Raw genomic sequence first — 23,274 nt, forward strand, 5'->3', positions numbered from 1 at the left:
GTACAATTTTACTTTCTATTTTGTTGAAAAAAAAAATCCCTTCATTACATTTCACTTCTTTTATTTCCTATTCTAAGACAGAATTATTAGCAAAAATTGCATGCTTCTTTTTGAATGTCCAAATGATTACATTGTTTTAAGTCTTTATCACTTACAATGATAGTGACAGGTGCTTGATATCCATACTCACACTTCCTGAGATGTCTGTGATCCCAAAGAAAACCTGGAAATTAGTAAGCCCCAAATCCCATAAAGTCTGGCAGAAGGTCCTCAGCAGTACCATGTGTGAAACACCCTCAGAGGGGGCAGCCGTGAAGCTGAGTTTGCATGAGGTTTAAAGGATGCTGAATGCCAACTTGATTGTGTGGTTCCTCGACAAGCTACCCCCTGCAAATTATGGAAATTTAAGAATGTTTTACAATGACTCAATCTGTGGATTGACAGTACCCAATCTTAGAGTTAAATATATTTAAGAATACATATTTAACTGTTATATAGAAAATAGTAGTACTTTCTCCTGGGGATTTCATTAGTTTATTCTATGCCTTGCCTTTGTTGTAAGGAAACACCCCATTATACAGCAACACTTTATTTCATGTGCACACACACACACACACAAACACACACACACACACACACACACACTCACAGAGAGAGAGAGAGAGAGAGAGAGAGAGAGACAGAGACAGAGACAGAGACAGAGACAGAGACAGAGAGACAGAGAGGAGCAATCAAATATATTCCATTGGTTATGTGTAGTTCTTTTGGGAGGTCGCATGCAACTGTGATCTTATTAAAGAATTCTTAAACAAAAAAGAAAAAAAATCCACTTACAAATACATAGCCTGCCCCCTGTATTTCCTCGCATGAAATATGTGTATATGCATATATGTATATACATACAAACATATATTTTAGTATATACTCGTTGTTTTAGTGACATGGATGGCTGTCAATGAACATTTTATTACAAGGAGCTGCGATGGGCATCACATTCAGCTAGGAACTACACCTTTATTCCTAGTATATATTCTGATATGTCTCCCACAGACCAATTTTGAATATTTTTCCCAGGTGGTAGTACTGTTTTAGGATGTTATGGTAAATGAGTTCTCACTTATTGATTTGCATCACTACAAGTTGAACTTTGACAATATACAGAGTTCTTGGTTCCAATCATAATAATCTGTCTCCTGGTGGGTCATGATGTGACCAGTCTTTCCAGTGCACTTCCGATGTCATAAACTGAACTGATTGCTCTGCCATGCTTTCCCAACCATAATGTACTGAAACCAGGAGGCCAAATAATTCTTCCCTCCCTTATGTTGTTTCCAATAGATATTTTGGTCACAGCTAACTGAAAGTACCTATTACAGGCACAACCAGAGAAATATTCATTACCTTTCTTAAATATTTTGACCCAAGGAATGAAATTATGTTTCCATAATCACAGAAGTAGAATAGCAAGCATGACAAAGCATGATCTCTCAGCATTTGAATATGTCCCTTCTGATTATACCACCGGCCACAGGAAATCACCCGCACAGACATAGAATAAATTCAGGTAGAGGGAAAGACTCCAGGCAGCAAGAAAACTATCAGAAAAGAGTCAAAACCTGGAGAGTGTGATAATTCGTTCAGGTTAGTGGAGTTAATGAGGTTGTAAGCACTGGCTTTTAGTGTGAATGAGATAACGACAAGAGATGTCACTAAAGGTAGTCACCTGGGGACATAAAAATTCCATACAAACTCTACAGGGAGTTTAAATTTTATCTTGAGGGAAATGAAGATACATGCATGAGTTTAAATAAGAAAGTAGTAAGATCCAACTTATATTTTAGAATAAGTCTGGCTGGAGCCGGAAGGCTTATTTTTGTGCAGTTTAAGTTTCTGTAAGAACCTCCCTGTGCATTTATCCAATGAAAGGTTGTATACATAGCCCTGTAATGAAAAATCATCATTAGGTGCTCACCTCAGAAGGGAGTCAGGTTAGCCACATGATGCAAGAACAGTAAACAGACTCAAAACTAGAGAGATGCCAATGGACCTTGGACAAAGACATCATTGACACCCTTAGAACAACATAATGCAGTTACAGGAGTTGACTTTCACTGAAGTGAAGGAGGGGATAAGAGAGACTATATAACTTTTCAGAGACTCTTAAATGTGTTTCCTGTAAAGGAAGAAAATAGATACGAAATCCAAAAAGTCTTGCCAAGTACATTTAAAGGAAGAGGCTTGGCCATTTTAAGTGTTGATATAAGAAAACAGTAAGAAAGAATAGGTTGGCCATATGGCAGAGGAACAGTCAGAGAAGTGATTTTCTTTTTGTAAAGATGTGATGCATAGAACAGCTAAAAGGATCTTAATTACGAAAGGGGCACCACTGAAGTGTTGCAAATGAGAAGCCCGGGAATGTCAGTCAATGTATTTGGTAGGGAAAAAAAAATCATGAGGAATTTCTCTATGATAGCTCCAACCTACCTCCCACTCCTCCAACACTGAAATTAGAAATGAGGTCTCCAGTTGACTTTGGATATGGCAAAAACAGTGAATTGGAGGCTAGTAAATTAAAGCTCCTGATGGTCTCGAGATGACCTGAGTGTCTGAATTGTTATGTGCATATCATGGGTAAGAGTTGATTGGGAATGATTTGAATGCCAATTAGAATTGAGTGCTCTGTTGAGCTGGAGAAAATGGGCATTGCAGGGCTCTGGCCATAGGCCTGCCAATCAGCAGGGATGTCAGCCTCTCTCTCCATGGAGATTCATACTAATCCCAGGGACCTTGTTGCAACATGAAGAGAATTTGGACCCACATGCTTTTCTCTGGCACCAAGTGTAGAATAGTAAGCAGCTAAGTGATGCTATGGGATGAAATAAATAAGCAACCCAAGAATGGAAGGCATGATTAAAATAGAAGATAACTGAACCCTAATCCTTTTTTGCTGAGATTTATCTGAATGTGTGTAGTGGCTATTCCTGGTTGTCATCTTGACTATATTTGGAATGAACTACAATCCAGATTGGAAGGCTCACCAGTGGACCTTATCTGGAGGCTTGGAGATAGAAGTTTAAGATTAAATCTCTGAGTTCAAGGTCATCTGGGACTAAAGGTGTGGACACACCTTTAATATGGGCTACACCTTTCATCTGGGATTAAAGGTGTGGTGGAGCACACCTTTAATCTGGGCTACACCTTCTGCTGGAGACAATATAAGGACATTAGAAGAAGGGAGTCTCTCTCTTGCTCCCTCACCTGCTTGCCCTGTGGAACTGAGTAACTGTTAAATCCTTGAACTTTCATTCACAGCTACTACTGAACCATTGTTGGGAATTGGACTTAATCAATAAATTCCTTTCCTGAGCCATTGTTGGGAATTGGACTGCAGACTGTAAGTCATCAATAAATTCCTTTACTATATACAGGCTATCCATAAGTTCTGTGACTCTAGAGAACCCTAACTAATACAATGTATTCAACCAGTACTTTTAAATTTTTTACGTTTTTTTCTAGAATATTAATAAAGTATTTAGTACTGTTTAACTCTAAGAACAAGAGAGGGAATCCACTGCAAGTGCTCCACCACTGAGCTATATCACCAATTTCATTTACTCATTTTCCCACACATAGGTTTTTAATATTTATATGTGTTCATGTAAGATTGTCTAAGTATCTGTTAAATACATATAGATAAATTCAACCATTTCAAAGTTAACTATACTTCAGAAATTATAGAACACAAAATATAACTTTAAAGCTTATTATGAAAGCTCAAGTATAAAAACTAAGAAAGAAAGAAAGAAAGAAAGAAAGAAAGAAAGAAAGAAAGAAAGAAAGAAAGAAAGAAAAAGTAAGAAAGAAAGGAAGGAAGGAAGGAAGGAAGGAAGGAAGGAAGGAAGGAAGGAAGGAAGGAAGGAAGGGATGGGGAGAGAGGGAAGAATAGTATCCTTGTTAAACAAGATCACTATAGCTTCTTCATACAAGCTCCAGCAGGATATTTGAAATACAATATGCTTTATAGATCCTCAGTGTACCCAAAACCCTGGGGCGACATTCATAGTGTTGAATGTGATGTTACTTCTATGATTCATACAAGTGTCTCTGTGTATTCATAATAACACGGTTCTCTTATTACTTTCCCTTCAAACACATTGGTGAGTATAAAGGGAAATGTGTAGGTGCATAATTGTTGAGCAGCTCAACATTGTGACCTCTTTTGTATTTAATCGTTCCCATTTTTTCTCTCCTTTTATAAGGACATGTCACTTCCTTAGTGATATATTTTACTTGTTCTTGTTTTGTGTCTCGAAGAGTGATAGTGACCAAATATAATTATTGGCAAGATCTGCAGCTTGGTAAGTAGAAACTTCACTTCTCCTGCAGAACATTTTATTTTGTATTGATATTCTGCAATCACAGTGTATTTATTATGTTCCATGTACTATTGTGAAACACGATTTCATTTAACCCCATAACAACCCTATAAAGGAGGTATAAATATAATTTTAAGAGTGGGGAAACTGAAGATGGAAGCCACAAAGTCAATGAATATGAACACAGTCTGATTCCAGCTCTAGTGTCTGTATTAACCATGCTGGCCTTCAAGCCACACCTCTGCGCTCACTAAGGAAATTCATCACAAGCATAATTTCCAGCACACTGTGGATCTTCCTCCTTTCTTTCCCTCTCCAACTCACTATCTCATCCCTTCTTCTTTTATCTATACATCCACTCATCCATCCATCCATCCATCCATCCATCCATCCATCCATCCATCCATTCATCTATCTCCTTGTTCTTCTCCCACTGTCCAAAGTAAATTATAAGCATCTCTTCTTTTCCCCCAAGCAACCACTTTGCTAGGATGAATATTTTCTCTACCTAAACCCTCCTCCTTGACTCCTTTATGAAAATAGAGAAGTTACCTGCTTATTTTAGTCAAGCTGCTAGTGATATAGCAGTTGACCTAGGAAGTCATGTAGCATGAATCTTCACCGAGATGGGTGGCACGTGGCATTGCATTGGCCACATCACCTGCTGACACTAGCCATCCCTTACTCACAAAGAACACGGTAGTTTATTTCCAAGGAACTGGCAAAACATTCTGAATTTGGCTTAAGTGAAAAGCAATCAGCCTAACAATGAGTCGGCTATATCTCTGTGGCTTTTCAGCCATTCTCATCAACTATACTAAGAGCTCAGAACACCATCTGAATATCAGTACTGGGTGTCAGGAGGGAAGAGCCCTTCCATCAAAAGAGCAAGCACTGGAAGACAGCTACAGAACAATCTGAACTGGAAATTTCCTGGAGATAAAATGGGAAGCACAAAGAAGGGAGGATAAAGGTAACCTTGGTAATTGCCTTCTTTGCAGAGAGACAAATCAGGAGAGCTTCTGTCTTAAGAATTTTTATAGAGAAGACTATTTCCATGACAACTGAGTACTTAGTTATTCTAATTGTGGGAGAGACAAAGCATCTAAAAAGTGAGAAAATATGTTCCAGGCACATACAGAATAAACCCTGGCTAAACTAGGAACACTGATATTTCATTAAAACCCCTGAAATCAACCACCAGAAGTTTTTATCGCAACCCAATATTAAAAAAAAAAAAAAGTGACAGTATTTCTTGAGAGCCTTTAGATCATTTCCAATGAGACATATGATCTGGAAATTAGCCTGAGGTACAGGAAATGGTATACAACCACACAATCATAACTGAAGATTAAAGTGATTAAGGAAAACAGGAAGCACCCCCAGACTAAATCGAATGGGGGCATCACAAAACTACATAGTTTAAATTGAATGCCTGTTGAATAATCCAGTTTATCAGAACAGTAATCTTTCACTTGTGTGCACAAAAACAAACAAGGCAAACCTTATTTCATATATCCCTAAGATTTATTTAAGAACTTATTAATATGCTTCTGGGTATGTTGGAACATGATTTTAATCCCAGGACTCGGGAATCAGAGGCAGGTAGATTTCTGTGAGTTTGGAGCCAGCTTGGTTTAAACGTGAGTTTTTGGACAGCCAGAACTACATATTAATACACTTCCCCCAACCTAAAAACAACTAGCCCATGTAATCTGTGGTGCAGAAAGTTGACTTAAATCAACAAATGAACAAGTCTGGTCTAAACTGAACCAAAATATGCAAGATGACAGGGACTTTTAATGCCAGCCTAATTTACACACAGATGAATGGTTTTCCCTAAGGGCTACTCTATTAAATTTTGTAAAACATTATTTCAAAATATGAACTTTCTTTCTTATTCTCATGAAATATACTGGTTATTAACCCTTCAAGCTTCTCTGCTGAAAGCTGCGAGTATATGCTTTTGGTATATCACATGGTCGAATGAAGTGGTGGTAAATGCCTGACCAGAAGAGTGGAAGACTCTGACCAAGCTCTACTTCAGTCATTTTTAACTGTTGATACTGGAGGATATTCTTCAAGTGCTCTGAGCCTCACTTTCCTTATCAATTCAGAAGAACTAAAAAAAAAAAAATGTCCATTGAATATGGGCACAGAGTACATGTACTGTGTATCTGACAAAAGATCAGGCACTATAAAATAAAAAATAAGTTATCAAGTTTGGGTGAAGCACTCTGCTAAATATTATCTAAGTTACAGATACTTGATGTATGTTACCTGATCAATTCACTTATCAAGAGAGAAAAATATTGGGTGAACATAAAGTTTGGAGTGACAGTTTATCTAAGGAAGGTAGGAGGTCATTCTGAGTCAATGATGCTAGAGATGTCTTAAAATGGGTGTAGTGAATAAAAGAGAGAAATGTGTGTATGTGTTTGTGTGTGTGCACATGCATGTGTGTGAGTGTGTGTGTGAATGTGTGTGTGTGTGTGTGTGTGGTGTGTGTGTGTGTGTGTGTGTGTGTGTGTGTGTGTGTTTAGGGGCTAGAAGAAAGACTCACAGTCCAACAAGCTAGTTCTGGAAGAAATGCTGGAAGAGAAAATGAGAGGAGTCTGAGGAACATTTCAAGTGTTCAGTGTATCTTGTCATACAATTGGGATTTTTTTCATAGGAAAACTAGGAAATCAAACAAGTTACAGTAAACAAGAGTAACCCAGACATTTTTCCCTGAAAAAATAATGGATTTTTTTTTGCCACAAAACCTAATAGAATAAAACTGCAGGTTAAATAATTCCTAGTGCATAAATTTAATCAAAGCCTGAATAATGAATTTGAAACTTAGTCGCAAATAATTCATTTGTTCCCTAGGATTTGTTCAGTTTCATAACTAAAGTCCTGCTTTCTCTGGATTCTCTTGTTTTTGCTTGAGCTATAACACCATCATTTCTCAGGAACCTCACGGTACAAGTTCTGAAAAATCTTGATCTTCAGGACTCCTTTGTCCTGAGGCTTAGCCAGAGGGAGATGGTCCAAAGCTCTAGTTACTGGGCTGAAAAGGCAGACAGCTCCTGGTTACAGTGTGTATGCTAAGCTTTTCTCCATTATCTGAACTAAAAGTGCTTCTCATGGTCTCAGATAACTGCAGGTGAATAAAATCAGTGGAATGAAGAAGAGAATATCAATATACAAGAAATTTACATTAACATGCATACTTCCAAAGAAATTCTCTGACTTGTTCATAGTTTGCCTACTTTCATGTAGTTGCATCAAAGGAAGTTTTCTCTTAATACTATAGGATGTTCTATAATGTGTTATGCCCCAGAGGGAACTTAGGTGATGGGTGAGCCTAAGTTCTAGTGTTTAGCTCTGTCTCAAACATACAAGATCATCGGGTAGGTATGATATGATAAAGTCTCAGTGTTCATAGCTTTGCTTGCTTTAAAGAGATCCTTTGTCACCTGAAAAAAACAATGGAATAGTCAACGTCTAAAACTGGAACTGGTTAAAGAGGTAAAGGTAGAATACCAAAAAAGGGAATGAATGTCTGTTCAATCCTGTTGTTCCCTGTGGAGACAGAGAAGGAGAGATCACTTGCAAAGACTGAAGCTATACTTAACATCAACCTCTAAATTACAAATAAAGTCAACTTCTTTCTGGAAAAGGGCATGAGCCTTTTCAGCTACTGCATGCACATCATAGACTAGGGGCATGAACAGGACTTGAGACCTCAGTCGACAACAGTGCATCTCTTAGAACTGGGAGGATGACAGAATCACAGTTGTCATCTTAGGTCATGTTGGCTGCTCTTACAAAGAACCACAGGACTGAGAAATTAATTTATAAACAGCAGAAAAGCATTATTCATACCTCTGGAAGCTGGAAAGCTCAGGACGTTGGTGCCAGCATATTGTCTGATGAGAGCTGACTCTCCTACAAAGATGGTACCTAGCTTGGCCTCACGTCCTAATCATTTCCCAAAGGCTCCCATCTTAACACCATTGCATTGAACGTTAGGTTTAAACCTGGGAATTCCAAAAGGAAAGAAACATTCTGACTATACTAATAATTCTGCACTGAAACACCAAAAAAGCTTCAATATAGGGTTGATCCATATAAAATACTCAAGCTGTGTAGTCCAGCAGAACAGACCCAGTGGAATTGCAACATTGAAAGAAGAACGAAAATTTTAGATAGTCATTTGTTTACAGTGTTTTACCTCTCCTACAAGAAAAAATAAACTTTCATGTTATCTTCGGAATTTTCAATTTGTTGACTCTATTAAATAAATAAATAAACAATAAAATGACCCAAAAGTTATATTAAATTTTTTAAATACAATTTTTATTGTTCTTTAAGGAGCTTGTTTAATTTAAATGCACTTTATTTAGTCTACAGGCTGAGAGGCATTTCCTTTAAAACTCTCTCCCTTCCTCCCTCTGCCCTCACCCTTACCCCACATAGATTAGCTGTGGATAAAGGATATGATGATGTAGGTTTGATATATAGATGAAGATGACTTTGAGCTTCCATTCCTTTTGCCTCTATCTCCCAAGTGTTGTTATTTTAGGCATGTACTACCATGCCCAGTTTATGTGGTACTGAACATCAACCCTCAGCCTTTCTGTATGTGAGGTCAGCACTTTATCAACTGAACAGCACCCAGCTCCTCCACCCTATACCTTCTTGGTCTATTTTGTTAGGACAGTATCACACCTTACCATTTTAGTGTATTTGGTTTTCTACCAATTCAAATTGTGCATGCATGGAAGGATTTTGAAAGGCATTTTTATGCCCCTCAAAATAGCCTATATTGGGCTACCAAGGTGGATCAGCCAATAAAGGTGCTTGTTGTTAAGACCTGAGTTTGATCCCTTGGTAGAAAAAGAGAACTGACTTTGTCATCTGACCTCCAAATACACATTATGGAATGAGCACTTCCCACTCACCCCCCAAACAAACAGGTAGATGAATCAATGTAATTTAACAAAAATTGAGCATATACACATACATACAATTACTGTATGTTAAGGAATGAGTCAATTATATTTAAAAAGCATAAGAGACAGGCTGAAAGTAAGAAAATACGAAAGACAGATATTACTATGTAGTTCTAATATAATGAGCTTAAAAGTAAATATATTTCCATAATATCATAGATGAGTTTTAATTGTGCTGTGAAATAACTGTATTTTGCACACTCAAAAATAAATAAAGTAAGTAAAACTTTGTGTTATATATATCTCTACTAAAATTATTCAGTGACATGGTCATATATCTAGAGAATGCATATAAAAGATATTTGTCTGGGCAGTGAACAAATAGGGTGAAGTACACTGGATGTTCTCCAGTTTAAATATCATATTTCACATTACACAATAAAGAGAAGTAAAAATAGAAATTTACTGGACCCTAGATTCTTATAAGATAGATTCATACTATCTCTTTTTTTCTAAATTTATTTATTCATTCTATATCCCATTTCAGCTCCCTCAAACAAATAACAAAACAGATGCGGCTTACTTGAGTTCATACACAATAAGTGGTCAAGTTGGTATATCACCTCTAATGAACTTAGGAAACTAGATCTCTCACTCTACCTACATTAATAGTTGTATGCTCTATACATAATCCTTAGAGTGTTTATTTTGTAACTTGGCATTTCCACAAATAAAGGAAATTAAAGAACCTTTACAAATGTGTCATACTCGTGCTAAAGCCATTGTAAATATATGTATCTACCTGGTTCAAATGAGAGATGAGTGACAGAATTTCAGTGTTACAGTTCTGGAAGTGTGAACCTACATGGTAGCAGCATCTTTCCTTCGTAGAACTGTTGAGGACAGCATCCTCTCCAAGTCTTTCGCTTAACTCCTGGTGTCCTTAACCACTACAAGTCCTATAGATGACCTTTCTTTCGTGGTATTTATACAACATTGGTCACATTAGAACTCAACTTGATTTTCTTATTTGAACAATTTCCAAAAAAAAAAGTTGACATTATATGGTGATGAGAGACAGAAACTCAAATTTCCAATTTTCAAAGGCATACTTCAGCCCTCATTAAGGCATCTATACTTTTTATTAAAACATGGTTGCCCTGGTTCATTTTCCTATCCCTGTGATAAAACCTTGACTGAAAACAAGTTATGGTAGGATCAAATTTACTTAGATTACAGGTCATACTCTATCTTTAAGAAAAGCCTAGCAAACACAGAAGTGTATGCTCACAGTCAGCTATTGGATGGATCACAGGGCCCCCAATGGAGGAGCTAGAGAAAGTACCCAAGGAGCTAAAGGGGTCTGCAACCCTATAGGTGAAACAACAAAATGAACTAACCAGTACCCCCCCCACCCCCGAGTTCATGTCTGTAGCTGCATATGTATCAGAAGATGGCCTAGTCGGCCATCATTGGAAAGAGAGGCCCATCGGTCTGGCAAACTTTATATGCTTCAGTACTGGGGATTGCCAGGGCCAAGAAGTGGGAGTGTGGGGGCAGGGGAGTGGGGAGGAGGGTATGGGGGACTTTTGGGATAGCATTGGAAATGTAAATGAAGAAAATACCTAATTAAAAAAAATAAAATTCTTATGGTTCAAAAAAAAAAATAAAAAAAGAAAAGCCAGGTGTATTAGTCAGGGTTCTCTAGAGTCACAGAACTTATGGATAGTCTCTATATAGTAAAAGAATTTATTGATGACTTACAGTCGGCAGCCCAATTCCCAACAATGGTTCAGTCGCAGCTGTGAATGGAAGTTCAAGGATCTAGCAGTTACTCAGTCTCACACGGCAAGCAGGCGAAGGAGCAAGAGCTAGACTCCCTTCTTCCAATGTCCTTATATTGTCTCCAGCAGAAGGTGTAGCCCAGATTAAAGGTGTGTTCCACCACACCTTTAATCCCAGATGAAAGGTGTAGCCCAGATTAAATCTCCTTAAACTCGGAGATTTAATCTTCTGGAATCCATAGCCACTATGGCTCAAGATCTCCATACCAAGATCCAGATAAGGATCTCCAAGCCTCCAGATAAGGGTCACTGGTGAGCCTTCTAATTCTGGATTGTAGTTCATTCCAAGTATAGTCAAGTTGACAACCAGGAATAGCCACTACAATCCACCCCTTGTCAACTTGACACAAATAATATCTCATGTTCACATGAAACAATAACAAGGTTGTGAATACGCCTAACATGATATAACTATCCCTCGTACAATTGCAAACGCATTTGTAAATTTACAATGGGGCATTCATATTACTTTATAATCCTCGTTTCTGCAACTGGTTACGTGGCCTTAATTGGTATTTATAACTACCTTCCTCTACTACCCATTCTGTATTTCCTTCACCTTCGGCCAGCACCTCAGCAGGTCTTGGCTCTTTTCCTGGAGGATTGACCCATACCTTCATTCCTGATGGGTCTTCGTCCTTTGTCATCCTGCTTGGATTAGGCTGTTGTAGTTTCCCATTGACTTTAATCACAGGACATGGTAGTACTAGGAGACTCCCTAAGGGATCTCCTACACTCCAGACATAATCTTGCTTACCTCCATTGTGAAGAGGTAATCCAATTTCCCCATGGTAATCTGGATCTATCACTCCTCCTAACACAGTTATTCCTCTTTTAGCCTGTTGGTTTAAGGGCATTAGAAGCCCAAAATGAACAGGGGGAAGTCTGAGCTTCCAGTTCAATGGAATGTTTGTTGTAGCTCCTGGTAGGAGCACTACCCTCTCTGGAGCCAAAACTTCTAGGCCAGCAGAACCTAGAGTTATGGGGACAGGAAGCAAAAATTTTCCTAGAGGGTCACTAGGAGTGATAGTAAGTGGAACTATTCCCTTTTCCACCCCTTGATTCCTGGACCCATGAATCCTGGCTATGGGTGAAACTGTACCATATATGGAGCGCTGATTCAAAGCATATACTGCCTTCTGAAGAACTCTACCCCAGCCTTCCAAGCTGTTACCACCTAATTGGCGCTGTAACTGTGTCTTCAAAAGGCCATTCCATCTTTCTATCAGGCCAGCTGCTTCAGGATGATGGGGAACGTGGTAAGACCAGTGAATTCCATGATCGTGGGCCCACTGTCGTACTTCTCTGGCTGTGAAATGAGTTCCTTGGTCAGAAGCAATACTGTGTGGAATACCATGACGATAGATAAGGCATTCTGTCAGTCCATGAATGGTGGTTTTAGCAGAGGCCTTACGTGCAGGAAAGGCAAATCCATAGCCAGGATTCATGGGAGGTCAAGGAAGGAACCTCAAGTCAGGGAGGAAGGTGGAAACAATGGAAGAATGCTGCTTACTTTCTCACTCTCCACATCTTGCTCAGCTTGTTTCCATATGGAACTCAGGACCACCGACTCAGCAGTGGGTCACTGGCCACAGTAGGCTGAGACCTTCCATATCAATAATGGAAACGAAAGCAACTTTTCAGTGAAAGCTTCCTCAAGATGTTCTAGATCCTGTCAAGTAACAAAACCTAACCAACACAATTCATCCCTTATCAATTTGATCTAGAGATATATCACTATTAAGTCATAACTCTCCTTTCTTGCTTATCTTTAAAGGCTCGTGTTACTACCTCTAACCTTTCGAAAGTCTTTTAAAAAAATCAGATCTTCAAAAGTTCTATAGTTTTATGTCTCTGGAAATCCAAAGTCTCTTCACTGAGGCATCCTGCAAAATCCATAATAAGTCCATGCTGAAGTTACAGTCAAATCAAAGCCAATCCAGTATCTAATAGTGTAAGCCAGTCAATGTCTGATATCTGTGACTCACTCATGAATTTCTATATTCCAAAGAGCTTAGGAAGCCTCACTTTTCCAGCTCTGTCCTCCATAGCACACAGGACTTGTTTCATAGGCTCAAGCTGGCTCCATACCACATCTACCACTGTCTCTTGTGGCCATCCATTATCCTGGAATATATAATATACTGGGGTTGCTACTGCAACTGAATATGAATCTGCAGCAATGGCCTCTTTCGGATACTCTGACCCTGCTATACAGTAACTTAGTTGTTTGAGATATAGCCACAGCTTCCTTTAGACCACAGCTTCTATGTGTTGGCCCTGAAAAAAAAAAACTACTGCCCAGGTTTTACCATGGCAATGTGCATTTCTCTCAGCAAGTCTCCAAAGGAAGATCCTAGCATTCAACAGCTTTTCCAGCCAAAGTTCCAAATACTTCCAAAATTCACCTCAGAGGATGATGATGAGTGCATGGCATTTTTATTCTTTTTAATGTATTTGTTTTTATGTGATGTGATCTTTCATTTCCGGTTTAAAGCAATTTTCTAAATATCTTCTCTATCACAGTCACTAGACATTAAGTTGGCCCATATTAGCACATAATTTAGTTTTCTATATAAACACAAATGTGCAGGCATGATAAGTCTTTGCTTTCCTCAAGTTTTATTTCCAGGATTCAGGTCCCATAGCCAACAAGTTCTGAAAGTAGTAAATGAACATCCCCAGATACAATCAATATACGTTTTGTTTGGCAACTGTTCCACAAAGTATGATGAAATCTCTCACTGTCCCTCAAAGACAAGAGGGATCTACTGCACAGAGAGTTTTGGGTGCTATTAATGACTTTATACATGTAAATGTACATTAAAAACACCATATTCCATCTGGTCTTCCTTAATAAGTTCAACAGTAGACCCTCACTTAACTCAGCTACTGTAACTTGATTATTTGAGAATGCTTTACATTTTGTAATGTCTAAATTCTACCTTTGTTTGGGATGTTTTAACAAAATACAACAGAATGAGTAGCTTATTAGCAACAGAAATATAATTCTCACAGCTGCAGGGGAGAGAAGTCTGAGGTCATGGTACCTATATGGTCAGGGAATGTTAAGAGACAGTCTGTTTCTGTTGCAGCTGTGATAGAACTCCCTGACAAAGGCAATGTAGAAAGAACTTGCATTGGCTCACAGTTCAAGTGTAGCCCATCACTTTGAGAAAGCCAAGGCCGCAGAGCTGAAGCAAGCTATTCTCATCTCATGCCCAATACGAAACCAACAGCAATAAATGCATGCTTCCACTCAACCCACTGTCTCACTTTTATAGTATAGCATCCTCCCCATGGAATGGTGCTACCAGTCAGTGGATCCTTAATTAGTGCACTCGAAATAATTCCCAAATACAACTCATAGACCATCTCCCAGGTGACTGTAGATCCTGTCAAGTTCATAACTAATACCAACCCTCACAAAGCCTGTTCTTGACTTTCAGGCTTCTTTCTCCTGGCTCTGTACTCATAGGGTAGAATGAGGGCAAGAAGCTTCTGCAATGGCCCTTTCATGAAGCCATTAATGCCACCATAAAGGCTCTACTTACCCACTAAAGACCCTGTCTCATATTACCATCCAGTTATGAACTATAATTTCTTTATATGAAGGTGTCAGGGGCACATCCATGCAGTTCCCACAATGTCCCATTTATTCATTGTACAACTACCATCTTATGAATCTTTCTCAAATATTTGACAATATTTTTTCCATCATCAGGGGCTAACATGGCATATTGGCTCTTGGAGCTATAAGCAGTATCAAAACGGAGTAATCCTTAGTAAACTATCATGAAGAATTTGCTTCCTTTGTCACCAAGGAAGCTTAACACATGATTCACCTTTAAACAAAGCCACTAAGTTAAGCGCTTTGGGGACCAGACATATATACACACACACACATAACTTCCATTCAACCTGTTTTTCAATACTGTATATTGAGCCTTTGTCCTCCAAGAACCTAAGTTTCCTTATGAGGAAAATATACCTATTGATTCTAGCTATCTTCTAGGATTGGTAGAAAGACTGGCTTCAGGAAGCTATTGCTGAAAGAAGCAGGGAAAAATTGATTGTAACTCTTTGCAAGTATTATCTACTTTGCCATAATTATCCAGGCTCCCTTTGCCTTATTTTAATCAGCTGTATAAACTCATCAGTGCACATTTTAAGGTTGACTGGTGTCATCAGTTAAGTTCTCAGCTTTATGATGCTCTCAGTGCCAATGCTACCAACATAGCACCTTCAATGTCAGTCTCATCACTAAGATACTGCTTCTGAAAGGAGAGGGGCTGGTTGGGTAAAGGAACAAAGCAGACAACAGTGGGACATGGAGCATCACCATCTGTCCAGCAGCAAGTAGACAGAGCCTGTTATGGAAAGATGCTAGAAGAGGAATTGGACTATTTTGAAAATGACCAAAATAAGAATTTTAGGTGACTGTATTTTCTCTGTGTTTTAATAGCACAGAAGTAACAAAGAATGACAGAACATCCTCAGGAGCTTGAAGTATGTACCTGCTAAGTAAAAGAAAATACTGGTCAAAGGATTTACTGTGTAGTTTTTAGTGAAAACTCCGGTTTCAGGAATGAAGAAGCACTCATACTCTGATTAAATCTGCTCAGACATTGAAGTTATGAACGTGAACGGTGCAGATTGACTATGAGTTTAAAGTTGCTGCTTCGCCAATTTTATTGGGCATTGATGATATGGAAAAAAGAATTCTCAATTCCTGTCATAAGAGTATGACATATTGATCCTGAATTAAGTACATATTAATTGGGGTGGGGATTATACATTGTAATGGAATATAATATTGCATTTTAATACTGCTTTAATGGTTCTTTAACTTGGACATATTCTTAAGGAAAAACAAAAGTCCACTTTAGTGTTAATTGTACTTTATTAATGTGCTCTCTGCTTTTGTGTTAAAATAAAATTCCTATGAAAAAACATTTATTTTCAATAAAAGAAAGAGAAAATAAACAAATAAAACCCCAATTGTTTACAATATAAATTTTTAATTTCAGATTTTCACTTATATTTAGATATCTTTAAATAAGTCAGTTCTCTTAAGTAGAAAAGGTGGTTGTAGATTTGTATTCTAATATATACAAACTGATTGCTGGTTTTAGGAAGTACAATGATAGGGGCTGGAGAGATGGCTCAGTGGTTAAGATCATTAACTGTTCTTCCAGAGGTCCTGAGATCAATTCCCAGCAACCACAAGGTGGCTCACAACCATCTGTAGTGGGATCTGATGCCCTCTTCTAGCAAGCAGGTGTATGTGCAGCTAGAACACTCACACACATAAAATAAATAAATTTAAAAAGCAGGAAATATAATGATAAACATTACTTTAGGTGTTTTCTGATTCCTCTGAAGAAATATGTCCTTTAATAATTCAAAAGAAAATCGAAGTTTCAAAGCAATGCAGGTCAAGATCCCTGACAGGGTAGCTTTTTATGACAAGCTTAGTCTAAAGCGGAGGCTATCAGATGTGGTTGTCTGAGAGAAATAAAATGAATCAAGATTAGGAGCTAAAAGTTCAAAACAAAGATGTTTGCAAAACCTTGCATAGTATTACATAGACAAATGATTTCTGAGAGAAGCAACTTCTCTATAATAAAAAAACATTATTGGCAACAATAATGTTCCCTTTACTACATTATAGTATTTATCATTCAATTATGTTCCTTTCATCACTGTGTCTCACTAACCATATCCAGGCTCCACAGAGCACGGTACTTAACTGATTTAAGATGCCCAGTGCCAGCTGATAAATAGAATTCTTTCATGCAGGTCACATCACCATAATGCTATTTGAATATCTTAAAAATCAGGGAGAGATTGTCCTAAATTTTATAAACAGTACCAGGAGCTTCTATATTATTTTTTTTATTTAAAAATAGGACATTCTAACATTTTGTTCTCTTTCACGTGGTGCAGTGACTATATCTACAAGTATAAAATGAATAGTATACCTAAAATGAAAGTACTTTTTGCATTGTCTTTCACTTCCCAGAAGATAATCTGAAGGCTTGGTTCTTAGTGAATGAGAGAGCAAGTTACCAATGTGAATCAAGTGTCTCTGAGTGAGAAGTGGTTGCTACATCAGAATTTGTACAAGCTCCTTAGCTTATGGTACCAAAGGAAATTTTGTTTCTGGAGACAGAGCTCTCATATTTATCATATTTTCTGGATATAAAAGGGCTATTGATCTGTCACAAGACACCATGTGGACTAAAGCACTACCTGGAAGTTTATAACTATCAGACAACTTGGGACGCATCAGCTCCCTGGGGCGACAGATGGAGGCTGTCCCTTCTTCAGCACACAGTGGGGTGAAGAGATTCATCAGTAAAACATAAAACGTAAAGACAATGTGTAAATGGCTCTGATTTCAGCAAGATAGAAAACATTTCTGAAGGAGTTAATAGGTAACAGAAAAAGAGATGGACTCTTTGATGCCTTATGCTGCGATTCTAACATCTGTAATCCACAGGGAATTAATTCCACAGTTACAGTCTCTTGGAATAGGGCAAAGAAAACAGGCAAATCTACAGGAAAAGAAATGATCATACCAATGTAAAAGGATGTGATATTCAAAATAAGAACCAGAAGTTGACAAAGATGCCACTGAAGTTTTACTATAGGCCTTTTAAATTAGTAATACATATGAAGGTGAGTATTGTTTGGAACACATAGGGGGTGGGGGTGGAGAAACCTAGTAACATGCCAACAGTGATGGATGGGGAAGTCAGGTGGAGAGAAATGTGGTACAGTGTCTAATTTTGTGGAGAGAAAAAAGTGAGGGGGGAAGGGAAAGATAGAAGGTGAGAGAGGAGGAGGAAGAGAGAGAGAGAGAGAGAGAGAGAGAGAGAGAGAGAGAGAGAGAGAGAGAGAGAGAGAGAGAGAGATCATGCCATCATGAACAAGCCATCCCTTGAATACTTTGTTGATAATGTTTATCATATGCTTGTTCTACACTGGAGTAATAAGAAGCACCCCAGAATACAAAATAGCAGCACACACACTCTTCTGCTTCTCCAAAGGGAGCTGTCCTGTTTTGGAAGAAACAAATTTGCATATTAGTCACAATGTATGACAAAGCATCTTCAGATGCAGATAGAACAGAAACCTGGTGATATAAGAGATTCTTTTCTAAAACTACAAAGCATCGTCATATATTTGTAGGAAACATGCATTCTGAACCTCACAGAGCCTGAGCCTTCTACCTTACATAAACTGTCTGCTTTTCTCTCACTCTATACTGGGATAGACACTGAGCAGCATAGCTGTGCTATGTTGTAGGGCTCATGGTATTCTCTGAAATATAGTGAGCACATTTAGAAACATGAGAGGAGGCCACTAAGGAGATGTGACCTGGACAATAACGAACAAAGTAACAGCCTCACACAGCCCATTTTTGGTGAAGCTCTGCTTCCAGGAAGCACAACATAAGCAACTGGAAAGCAAGTTTCCCTTATATTTTGCTTGAAGAGCAGGGCAGAAGACAGAAGAAGACAGAACCTCCAATTTCTCTCCTCTCTGCTTCATTTTGAGCCATTTACAAAATGACCCATCACAAAGAGATGTGAGCCAATTTTCAAATTTGGACCCTACATCCAACTATCCACTCACAATGCTTGGAGAGCCAGCAGCCTCTCCTTGCCAGCTTGACCGCATGGAGTCTGCTAATGAGGGCCTTCCAAATGGACAGATGCAGGAATACTGCTTCGTGGGCCTTGCACTAAAATGCAAACTGCCCACAAAATCCAATAGCAATGAAATCATGTTGCAAAGGCTGCCTGGGAGTGTGAAGGGACACACACAGCCATGAGCAACTGTTGCACCATAAAACAACCCAGTGTGTTCCTTTCCAAATCCAGAGAATAGTATAATGCTTATATCTGGGAAATTCTAGTAAAATAGGGATGTATGGCTATCACCAAGTCCTGGAGGGTAACTGTAGTGGTTTGAATGAGAATGGCACTAATATATTTATATATTTGAATACTTGGTCTCCAGTTAATAGAATTGTTTGGGAAGGATTGAAAGGTATGGCCTTGTTCAAGGACGTGTGGTTGAGATTGCAAAAGATTCTGCCATGCTCAATTTCCCTTCTTCCCTCCTTTTTCCTTTCCTTTCCTTCCTCCTGTCTGCTGATATATATGTGTGCTCTCAGCAGTTCCTGCCATCATCCATTTGTCCCATCATTGTGGACTCTAACCATTAGAAACTGTAGGACAAATTAAATGCTGTCTTTTATAAGCTGTCTTTGCCATGTTGTTTTATCACTACATTAAATAAGTAACTTAGACAGCAACAAATTTCAGTGTTATGAGACCCCATTGATCAAGAAAAGTTAATGCATACCTATCATTGGGCTTTATATTATAAGATATCCTATGGTGTCTGGGAGAAGCAACATTTTGCTGATAGATAACTACATTGAAGCACTTTTTATATAGGTACATGTACAGGTATCAGAAAGTTTTCATTGTAATAAGTTTTAGAAAGGCATTTCAAAGATTTTTAATGTTAGTTATCTATATTTGTTAACTGTCTAATGTACATTTATAAATGTATTTATAAGCTTATGAATACATTTATTTATAAATTCACCATGCTGTGATATGTTTGTAAATTATAATATTTAATGTAATAGCAGCCCAATGGTGGTGTTTACAGTTTATTTGCTATATATGATAAGAATCATGTATATGTGTAGATCATTTCTGTGATCTTATTATGTTCATAGCAGCCTTATTTATAATAGCCAGAAGCTGGAAAGAAGCCGGATGTCCCTCAACAGAGGAATGGATACAGAAAATGTAGTACATTTACACAATGGAGTACTACTCAGCTATTAAAAACAATGAATTGGTGAAATTCTTAGGCAAATGGATGGATCTAGAGGATATTATCCTGTGTGAGGTAACACAATCACAAAAGAACACACATGATATGCACCCACTGATAAGTGGATATTATCCCAGAAACTTAGAATACCCAAGATACAATTTGCAAAACTCATAAAACTGAAGAATAAGGAAGACAAAAGTGTGGATACTTCGTTCCTCCTTGGAATGGGGAACAAAATAATCATGAAAGGAGTTATTATTTATTTCTTTATTCAGCGTGTGTGTGTGTGTGTGTGTGTGTGTGTGTGCATTTGTATGTGTGTATGTATGTGATGTATGCTGAGAAGTCCAGGCATGCACATGCTCTGGTTCCTGCCTTGAGTTCCTACCATTACTTCCAACATGATGGACTGTAAGGTATAAATGAAATAAACTCTTTGCTCTTCAAGTAGCATTCAGCCATGGTATCTTTTCACAGCAATAGAGAGCACAACTAAGGAAAAGCATACCAAAAACTTTCAGGAACTGAAAGTGTCCTCAGAAGTCCCCAGTGTGAGAACACAGAGCAAGAGACTGAACACTGATTGGAAATTTGGAATCATCAGTACAGCACAGGATGGATGATTTCATTCCAGTTTCTACTGAACGTGAGCGTTCATGGGCATTTAAGGGCATGCTGATGAGAAAATCTTATCTGTCATCCCCCTTTCTGTCCCTTGTTCTAACTCATTTTCTCAGAAAGGAGAATTCACACACTTAAGCTGAAGGCAGCATCATTCTAAATATAGGATTACCATATGATGCTCCATTCTAAATATATCTGCTCATAATATTATACATAAAAATGTACCAAATAAATTTACCCCAATTCTATTCTATGCCCATTGAGCCCTCTATTTGGCTTTGTTCCCATTTTAAAAAAAAAAAAAAGCCTATTAAATTGGTTTAGGGAAAACTGCAGGTGATAATTAAGGGCATGCATGCTGTGTTCCATGCAGAACAGGAAGTTGGTCTCAATTTTCAGAAAAGGTGGAGCCTCTTCCCTTTCTCTTCCCTGTCTTTCCTTTATTCTGCCCTCCTCGTCTTTTTCCTTCATGCACTTTCTTTCCTTTCCTTCCCTCCCCTATGACTGCAATCTCTAACTCTGTTAGCACAGGATCGCTTCTATCCTACCCTTATATTTATAACCAGGTAGCTAGAAACCTTATATCCCAATTTTAAATTAATTAGAAAATGTTTTCAGTTATATTATTTCTAGAGTCTTAGTGTTATAAGTTTGTATCTTCTGATGCAATGTCTCTAATAGTGTGAACACTTTGATGATAACGGTGGTGGTGGTGGTGGTGGAGGTGATGATGATGGTGACACATATGAGTGCAGGCATGCCAGTTCATGCAGGTGTGAGTCAAAGGACATATATCCAGAGTTGAATCTTTCTTTCAACTGTAGGTTCCGGATATTGAGGTTTGATGGGAAGTGCTTTTACCACCTTAGGTTCCATGAAAGTCTCTTTTGTCACTATGATTACAATGGGCCTGACTTGTCCAGACTGCAGAAGCAATAGGATCAGCACGAGGACAAGCATCCTCTCGAAGCATCAGCACTTTTTGCCACTTTAACTCTTCCTGTCCTTAGAGGGAATTCCATCCTGCTACAGGTCTGCAGTGATGTGGTATATCTCCCCAGGTCTTCTTACGACTGTTATATCTCAACTAGGAGTACTTCAGCTGCTCCTCTGCACATCCATGAAACACACTGGAATCATCCCTACCTTCCTTTCTATGAGGTAAGCTACGCCTGTCTCAAATACCCCACCCTTCCTTTCCTCCACATATATACTTCCTTTTAATCTTTCAAGTTTCAAGTCACAAGTCACTGCAGAGAGGTCTTAAAGATTAGCCTATCCACAACGGTTAATTGCAGAATTATGACTATATTGCATTGCTGTTTTTACTAATGCTTATCTGCACCTAAATTTGTCTGACTTTCCATAAAATATGTTCTGATTCTTTATATTCATTGCTTTTCTATCACCCTAGGACCTACCACACAGTAGACAGAAAATAACCATTGTAAATGAACAAGTAAGTATAAAAAAAAAAGTGAAGTGATTTTATTCATAAATGCAATTTTAAAGTTATTTTTGCTTTGAATAATGATATCAACTTGTCTGTAGGTAAAAATAAATGACAGATTCAAGTAGTATTGTTCCTGAGTATTCTTTATATTATATTTTAATTCTTATTCATTTTATGTGTGCATGTAGGCTTATCACACAATATACGTACAGAGTTCTGAGGACAACTTGCAGAAATATGTTCTCTTCTACCAATTGGGTCTCAGAGATCAAACTCAGATTGCCAGGCTCAGTGGCAAGCACTTTCACTGGCTAAGCCACTGCTAAGCCTGAAAATTCTTTGTGCACTGAATTTATGATCTACTGAGTAACAGACTTCAAAATGGGGCTACTAAAATTCAGGAATTTCACTTATTTCCACAAAGCACATGGCAAAAGGCCACTGGGGTAGAGAAGGGATGTTGCCCTCTCCCATGGTTATATGGTGCAGCTTTTGCAGAAGCTTAGAAGCTCCTCACAAAGCTAAACATAGACTCATAAGACAATCCATCAATTACTGCCTTACTTATATACCCACAGGAACTATAAAATAGAGTATAAAGGGTGTTTGTGTGCCAGTTCTCACTACATCGTGTTTCTTAATAGCTGCATAATGGACAGCATGATGTGTGACATACAGACAGTGGCTATTAGTCATGAAAGAGAATGAAATTTTGGTATGTGCTATATCTGGCATGTGAACCTTGAGAACACTATGATAAAGGAAATAATATAGAAAGCAACAAATATTGTGTGAGTTCACTGTTGTGAAATATTTGAAATGAGAAAGATAATAGAAAAAGAAGGACATTGACTAGCCAAGAGTTGGGGAGTCAGCTTCATGACTGCAAAGCCTCAATTTGGATTTTAAAAAGGAAGAGGAGGAGGAGGAGGAGGAGGAGGAGGAGGAGGAGGAGGAGGAGGAGGAGGAGGAGGAGGAGAAGAAGAAGAAGAAGAAGAAGAAGAAGAAGAAGAAGAAGAAGAAGAAGAAGAAGAAGAAGAAGAAGAAGAAGAAGAAGCCGCCGCCACCACCAAATGTCCTAGGTCACATCCTAGAAGAAATACAGGTTGAATGCCTAGGATGCAGTTATAATGGATTTGTACCTAGATACACAGTTCTTAATGCACAAT

Source organism: Mus caroli, unplaced genomic scaffold (assembly GCF_978045245.1).
Source record: "Mus caroli unplaced genomic scaffold, Mus_caroli_1 scaffold_4, whole genome shotgun sequence".
In the NCBI taxonomy this organism is placed as follows: domain Eukaryota; kingdom Metazoa; phylum Chordata; class Mammalia; order Rodentia; family Muridae; genus Mus; species Mus caroli.